The sequence below is a fragment of the Gossypium hirsutum genome, chromosome A11 (assembly GCF_007990345.1).
Source record: "Gossypium hirsutum isolate 1008001.06 chromosome A11, Gossypium_hirsutum_v2.1, whole genome shotgun sequence".
In the NCBI taxonomy this organism is placed as follows: Eukaryota; Viridiplantae; Streptophyta; class Magnoliopsida; order Malvales; family Malvaceae; genus Gossypium; species Gossypium hirsutum.
Window position 1 is genome coordinate 104456631 of NC_053434.1, and position 8959 is coordinate 104465589.

The window sequence follows — 8959 nt, forward strand, 5'->3', positions numbered from 1 at the left end:
TACCCGCACATTTAGTGCCGAGATCAACAACTCAATACATCTCACCTCTTTTCTTTTCATTCAACACTTTCATCATCACATACGTACATGCATATATATATTTATTCATTCCATTCAGCATCATTACATAGACGTTATGACCATTTGAATTAATACCAACTATATGCTTAATGACTTACTTTATGTTGGGTAAAATAATTCCGAGTCGGCTACTCGATGACCTTCGATTTCCCCTTGTTGGACGCCTCTCCTTTAGGTTCTTGAGCTTAAATAATACAATAAGAGTATTCAATATTTAACCAATAACATGAATTTATTTATCACATTCGGCAATCACATATCATTAAATTTTCAAACCAAAATGTCATTATATGACCACATATACACATATCCATATACTTAAGCTCAATAATTATAATGTAATATCATGTACCCACTTTAAGTATATTGCCGAATATACTTAATCATACATACACCTAACCAAAACAATTTCCTAAAATCTTTATATCATTTATACACTAAGCCGAATACTCTCACCAAGTTCACCTATATTCTTCAACAATTCCTTCATTGATCAAACACATATTCGGCTAAAGAAATGGCAATTTTAGCAACCTTCGATTTAGTACTTAACTTTACCACATATCAAATAACTCATTTCCTTACTCATGTGACCACGTATATTCGGTCATGCATACACACATAAAATCAATTTGGAGACTCTATCAATCCAACATACATTCGGCACCTTCATCCACCATTCTACCAAGCATGTAATATTCAAACACAACCAAACTCACATTCGGCCCTAGCTCATAACAAGGTAGCCGATTCTTTTTATAGTTCAAACACTCCTCTATCATCATTCACCTAACTTTAACATGAAACAACAAAACTCACCATTTCTCATCCAAATAACATGAACAACAACCATTTCTTGAACACTTTCTCATGACCGATTGCTCATGTTACCAACAAGATTCAAGATTTGAACATGGGCTATTTAGAACTCTAGTCAATTACTAAAACATGCATGCTTCTCAAGGACAACATCAAACATACCTTAGTCTAGCAAACCACCATAGCCGATTTTCTCAAGCTTTTCCCTTCCTTTCTTTCCTCTATTCGGCCAAAGATGTTCAAGAATGAACACTTTTTTTTTGTTTTCTTTCCTCTATTCGGCCAAAGATGTTCAAGAATGAACACTATTATGTTGTGTTTGAACTTTGGTATGTAAACTTTAAGCCATGCGAAAATGGCATGAATGTTCGATTGAGTTGGATCAAGGAGTAGGCATGAAATGGACCTAGTTACTTTCGTAACAGATGCTGGCAGCAGCAGTGACATGAGATTTAAAAATCACTAAAAAATAGTAGGAGTGGAATTAATTGATGAATAAATCATGTATTCGAAGCTCGATGAGTCTATTTTCATATAGAAGCAACGAAAAGATCATATGGACAGTATGTTAAGAGATATTCAGGTTCTCGTGAGACAGGGCCAGAACGGTTTCTGGATTCCCTGTTCCGACTTTGGAAATTCAATATAAATCAACCAGAGATAATTAGGAGTCATATCATATATGTATAGATTCCTCTCTGAGTCTAGTTTCTATAGAAACAAACGGCATCAGTATTGAAACTCTGTGCAGGGAGATATCCAAGTCGTAATGCACAAAGGTCAGTGTAGTCGATCCCTGTAACATGGGAGACTTTGACTAATAAACTGTACTAATTGGTCCGACCAAAAATTCTAGAAAACAATGTGTAGATGGGAATATGAGTCTATTTTCAGGGAAAATTTACGGAACTGGATTTCGAGTTTCAGAACTCGAGATATGATTATTTTTGCGACTAGTACGCAGACTGGTAGCTTGTCTGGAAAATTTTTTTTTAAGTGGGTTGAAGTCTGTTAACACCTCGTGTTCGACTCCGGCGACGGCCTCGGCTTCGGGGTGTTACATTTGATTGGTATCAGAGCCATGGTTTAGTCGGTTCTAGGACTACCATAGCACGTATGAGTCTAGCTATTCATGCCGAATGTTAATGTTTAACTGTGTGATGACTTCTGACAGTTAAAATTTATGTTTTGATTAGTAAATGGATCCCGGTGTAGAGAGAACCTTGGCGGATGACATTGAAAGTGTAGCGGCTGCTCCTGCACAAGGGATGCCACCTGTTGAACCTCAGTCATCTGCGAATAATCAAGGTGAAGGGGCTAAACAAGCCTTCTTTACCATGATGAATGAATGGGTCGCGCAGTATGCCCGAACCAATCCGGCTGTCCAACAATTCCCGAATTTGAATAATCCACCCCCGGAGCCAGTAATGCCATCAGTTACTGATCCTGTGAGGCTGAGTAAGCCACCTGTAGACTTGATTAGGAAGCGCGGGGCTGAGGAGTTCAGGGCCATAGTTACTGATGATGCTGAAAGGGCCGAGTTCTGGCTTGTAACACCATTCGGGTGTTTGATGAACTATCATGCACACCCGATGAATGTCTAAAGTGTGCTATATCCTTGTTGCGGGACTCAGCCTACTATTGGTGGAGGACCCTGATTTCCATAGTCCCAACGAACGAGTAACTTGGGACTTCTTTCAGACGGAATTTCGAAAGAAATATATTAGTCAACGGTTCATTGATCAAAAGCGTAAGGAATTCTTGGAACTTAAGCAAGGCCGTATGACAGTATCTGACTACGAACATGAATTCGTAAGACTCAGCAGGTATGCCCGGGAGTGTGTAGCTGATGAGGTTGCTATGTGCAAAAGATTCGAAGAAGGATTGAATGAAGATTTAAAGCTACTAATGGGTATTTTGGAAATAAAAGAATTCGTAACACTAGTTGAACGAGCCTGCAAGGCGGAAGAACTTGGAAAGGAGAAGAAGAAGGCTGAATTTGAGGCTAGAGACTATCGTAAAAGATCAACGGGTAAAGCTCCATTCTCAGCCGTAAAGAAGTTCAGGGAGGACACTAATAAGTCGAGGACGACTGCGGGAATTTCCATCAGAGCAAGACCATCGACGGACTCCCGAGCTACTTCGGTAGCTAGTGTGGGCAATAATCGTCTAGAGAAACCTGAATGTCCCCAATGTGGAAGACAACACATAGGTGAATGTTGGGGTAAGACTATTAACAGGGCCTGTTACGGATGCGGTTCGAAGGACCACTTCATTAGAGATTGCACGGAGCTTGATGAGAAGAATAAGATTCAAGGTGCAAGACCTAGTGGAGTGACAACTAGAGGTAGACCACCGAGAATTTTAGGAGGTAGGGGTGGTAGTCAGAGAGGGACCTCTGATACGGCTGTTCGAGCCGAGAACCGTACTCCTGCTAGAGCATATGCCATTCGCGCACGAGAGGAGGCATCCTCCCCTGACGTCATCACTGGTACCTTTACTCTCTTTGATACTAATGTGATTGCATTGATTGACCCTGGCTCTACTCATTCATATGTATGTGAAACCTTAGCATCCAGTAAGACTCTACCTGTTGAGTCTACTGAGTTCGTAATTCGGGTGTCAAATCCCTTGGGTCGTTACGTGCTTGTCGACAAAGTGTGTATGAGATGTCCCCTAGTAATTCGAGGTTCTTGTTTTCCGGCGGACTTGATGCTTTTGCCGTTTGATGAATTTGATGTTATTCTTGGTTTGGATTGGTTGACCGCGCATGATGCGGTTGTGAATTGCAAAAGTAAGACTATCGATTTAAGGTGCGCAAATAACGAGATAATCCGAGTTGAGTCTGCGGACTTAAGGGGGTTGCCAGCTGTAATATCAGCAATGTTGGCCCAGAAATATGTAAGAAAAGGGTGCGAAGCATACCTTGCGTATGTACTTGATGACAAAGAGTTAGAAAAGAAACCCGAATCTGTGCCGGTGGTTTGTGAATACCCGGATGTGTTTCCTGAAGAGTTACCGGGTTTGCCACCTGTTCGGGAGATAGAGTTTGGTATTGAGCTTGTACCTGGAACTACGCCAATTTCGATAGCTCCGTATTGTATGGCACTAACCGAGTTAAAAGAATTGAAAGCTCAATTGCAAGAGTTGACGGATAGAGGTTTCGCTCGACCGAGTTTCTCACCTTGGGGTGCACCAGTATTGTTCGTGAAAAGAAGGACGGAACCATGAGGTTGTGCATTGACTATCGTCAACTGAATAAAGTGACGATAAAGAATAAGTATCCGTTACCGCGTATCGATGATTTGTTCGACCAACTGAAGGGAGCCTCAATGTTCTCAAAATAGATCTGAGATCGGGCTATTATCAGTTGCGAATTCGAGAATCGGACATACCCAAAACTGCCTTCAGGACGAGATATGGTCACTACAGTTCTTAGTGATGCCGTTTGGGCTCATTAATGCCCCTGCGGTATTTATGGATTTGATGAATCGGATCTTCAGACCATATTTGGATCGGTTCGTAGTTGTGTTCATTGATGACATCTTGGTCTATTCAAGAGATGAGATCGAACATGCTGAACACTTGAGATTAGTGTTGCAAGTTTTGCGGGATAAGAAGTTATATGCTAAGTTCAGTAAGTGTGAGTTCTGGTTAAGAGAGGTTAGCTTCTTGGGTCATGTGGTATCCGCATCGGGTATTCGAGTTGACCCGAACAAAATCTCAGCCATACTTACTTGGAAACCTCCGAGAAGTATTACTGAGGTTCGGAGCTTTTTGGGACTCGCCGGTTATTACCGATGATTTGTCAAAGGTTTCTCGATGATAGCCACACCAATGACGAAGCTACTTCAAAAGGATGCTAAGTTTGAATGGACGGAGAAATGTCAGAAAGGCTTCGATCAACTGAAAACTCATTTGACTGAAGCTCCAATTTTAGTGCAACCCGAATCAGGCAAAGAGTTTGTCATTTATAGTGACGCATCCCTACTCGGGTTGGGTTGCGTATTGATGCAAGAAGGTCGAGTTGTGGCCTATGCATCGAGACAATTGAAGCCACACGAGAGAAATTATCCAACCCATGATCTCGAGCTAGCCGCCATCGTATTTGCTTTGAAAATATGGCGACATTATTTGTTTGGCGAAAAGTGCCATGTATTTTCGGATCACAAAGTCTCAAATATTTGATGACTCAAAGAGACTTAAATCTGCGACAAAGACGTTGGCTTGAGTTGTTGAAAGATTACGAGCTTGTCATTGATTACCACCCGGGAAAGGCTAATGTGGTTGCGGACGCCTTAAGCCGAAAATCGCTGTTTGCTTTACGAGCGATGAATGTGCACTTGTCTGTTCTACCCGACAATGTGTTAGTAGCTGAATTAAAGGCCAAACCATCATTGATTCATCAAATTAGTGAAGCTCAGAAAGTCGACGATGAATTGGTTGCAAAACGGGCTGAATGTATTCCGAATATGGAATCCGAATTTCAAATTGATGATGACGATTGTTTGAGGTTCAGAAGTCGGTTGTGTGTTCCAAGAAATTCAGAACTCATTTCGATGATTCTGAACGAAGCTCATTGTAGCCGAATGTCAATTCACCCGGGGAGTACGAAATGTACAACGATTTGAAACGATGGTTTTGGTGGCATGGTATGAAACGGGACATCTCCGACTTTGTTTCGAGATGTTTAATATGTCAACAAGTGAAAGCGGAGCATCAAGTGCCTTCAGGATTACTTCAGCCGATCATGATACCCGAGTGGAAATGGGATCGAGTCACAATGGACTTTGTGTCCGGACTACCATTGTCAACAAGTAAGAAGGATGCGATCTGGGTTGTTGTTGATAGACTGACTAAGTCGGCTCACTTTATCCCTGGCGTACGGATTTTTCATTGGATAAACTAGCCGAATTGTATGTTTCTCAGATTGTGAGATTACATGGAGTACCTATTTCTATCGTGTCGGATAGAGATCCGAGATTCACCTCGCGATTTTGGAAGAAATTGCAAGAAGCGTTGGGTACCAAGCTGCATTTTAGCACCGCTTTTCATCCACAAACCGATGGTCAATCCGAGCGGATGATTCAGATACTTGAGGATATGTTGAGATGTTGCATCCTCGAGTTTAGTGGTTCATGGGAACGGTATTTATCTTTGACTGAATTCGCTTACAACAATAGTTTTCAATCAAGTATTAAGATGGCACCTTACGAGGCTTTGTACGGTCGTAAATGCCGTACACCATTGTTTTGGACCGAGCTCGGTGAAAGTAAAATTTTCGGAGTTGATTTGATTAAAGATGCCGAACAGAAAGTAAAGGTAATCCGTGAAAGTCTGAAGGCAGCCACAGATCGTCAGAAATCGTATGCGGACTTGAAACGAAAGGACATTGAATATCAGGTGGGAGATAAAGTGTTCCTTAAAGTTTCGCCTTGGAAAAAGGTACTCAGGTTTGGCCGTAAGGGCAAGTTGAGCCCGAGATTCATTGGGCTGTACGAAATCTCCGAACGAGTTGGTCCGGTTGCATATAGATTGATTTTGCCCCCTGAACTTGAAAGGATAACGATGTCTTTCATGTTTCGATGCTTCGACGCTATAGATCTGATCCTTCGCACATAATTAGTCTGTCGGAGGTTGAAATTCAAGCCGATATGAGTTATGAAGAAGAGCCGATGTGTATCCTAGCTCGTGAAGTGAAGGAGTTGCGGAACAAAAGGGTTCCGTTAGTAAAGGTGTTATGGCTCAAACACGGGATCGAGGAAGCTACTTGGGAAACCGAGAGTTCGATGAAAGAACGATACCCAAACCTATTTACTGGTAAGCTTTTCGAGGACGAAAATTTCTTAAGTGGGGGAGAGTTGTGACAGCCCTAATGTGACCCTAGTCGGAAAGTGGTTTCGGGACCACAAGACCGAGTCGTAAATAATTAATTGCTATATTCTATGCTTATTATGTGTGAACATGAGTATGTGGAAGTTTCATTCCCTAATTTTACCAATTGCATGAGAAATTGTTAATAGGGATCGATTTGAGACATGGTGAAAATATGATAGTCCAATTTAAAATGGTCTATTAGTGCATGTACCAAAAAGAGTGGACTTGCATGTCAAATAGACCATTTTTGAATGTGAATGGCCGGCCAACATACGCATGCATTATGGTGTTCCCTTGTCTTCATTTTTTTATATTTGGTGGGAATTATGTATAATAAATTTATATTAGTAAGTGGTGATAAAACAAAGTTCCATCATCTTTTCTATCATCTTGCCGAAACCATAAGGAAAAGAAAAGAAAAATGGAAGCTAGGACATTCGGCCAAGTGAGTTTATAGATTAAGGTATGATATCATGTGGTTCTTTGGCATTTTTTTTGTGAAGTTGAGTTGTTTTGATGCCATAACATGACCCATGGTTGATTTTTGAGTTGTGTTGCAAGAAACCTTTGGTTATGTTCTTATATGCCAAATTGATGATGTTTTGTAGTATGTGATTTGAAATGGTTATAGATGAATATGAACTAAGAAACATGTATTATTGAGTAAGTAGAAGATAGAATGGGGTTTAAATGGGAGGTTCATTTGATTTATTTTTGTCCTTGTATGAAAAGTGGTTCTTTGTTAAGGCCGAATGAGTCATGCTAGATTAGTTGAAAAGAATGTTCATGTTATGAGGTAATTTGAATAATTGACCGAAACATGTAAGGAAGGGCAAGATTTATAAATTATGTTTGAGGGTGAAAGGAATAATGAAAGTTGTATTAAGTTTAATGTGCATACTTTAGTCTAAGTGTTGAGGAGTATTCGGCTAAGATAGTTGAAATGTGGTGTTGCCGATTTTTAAATTTAGATTATGGGAGTGGCTATAATGGGCATTAAGATGTTGAACTTAAGAAATTAGAAGTAAATGAACTTGATAGTATTTAAGAGATAGAGGTGATAGATTAATGTTGCACATTCGGCTATGGTTAGGCATGTTGATGATCTTATCTTGATTTAGATAATTAGGCATAAAAGGGTGGTAAAGGGGATGAAATTGTCGAATGATTAGTTGGGTAACAAAAGAAGCATTCGGCCATCATTGAGAGCTTGTGTGATGTTGGGTTTAAAATTAGCAAAGGTAACTTACCTAATGCATGTGCATGTGTGATTAGATTTTTGATGATATGGTAGTTGCATGAGGTTATTAGCCGAATATACTAACATACATATACATGTGAAATTGGATTGTAAATATTTAGCAAGGTGGTTAAACTAGTTCAATTATTGATTAAGCTCAAGGAGTTAAAGGAGGTGAATCGAGCAAAGGCAAAGAAAAGGTCATCGAGTAGCCGAGTTGGAACCGTCTTACCCAACACGAGGTAAGTCATTAAGCATATAGTTGGTATTAATTCAAATGGTCATAACGTTTATGTAATGATGCTGAATGGAATGAATAAATATATATATGCATGTACGTATGTGATGATGAAAGTGTTGAATGAAAAGAAAAGAGGTGAGATGTATTGAGTTGTTGATCTCGGCACTAAATGTGCGAGTATAAACATTTATGACCAGAGATTGGCGCTACGTGTGCGGGTTTAAATTGTGCAGCACTAAGTGTGCGAATTGACTATGTAGCACTAAGTGTGCGAGTTTGACTATGTAGCACTAAGTGTGCGAGTTGACTATGTAGCACTAAGTGTGCGAGTTTGATTATGTAGCACTAAGTGTGCGAGTTGATTATATAGCACTGAGTGTGCGGACTTAATATATATTCTTGAATCATTATGGACACTAAGTGTGCGACGCTATTGAGTCGATCACGGACAGCGGATCGGGTAAGTGTCTTGAGTTCATGGCTAATAGGTGCTATGTCTATACTTGGTGTTGAGCTTGGTAAGTTTGAACCTATGTGACAAATATACTTGAAGTCACGTACATGAAATTTATCGTAGAATGGGTGAAAGGCCGTTTAGTTGTATGTTTGTAACGAAAATAAAATGATTTATGAAAATGCCTCGAATATCCTATTGATGAGTATGTGGATTGTGAATGCATAAATTGGTATGAAATTAAACC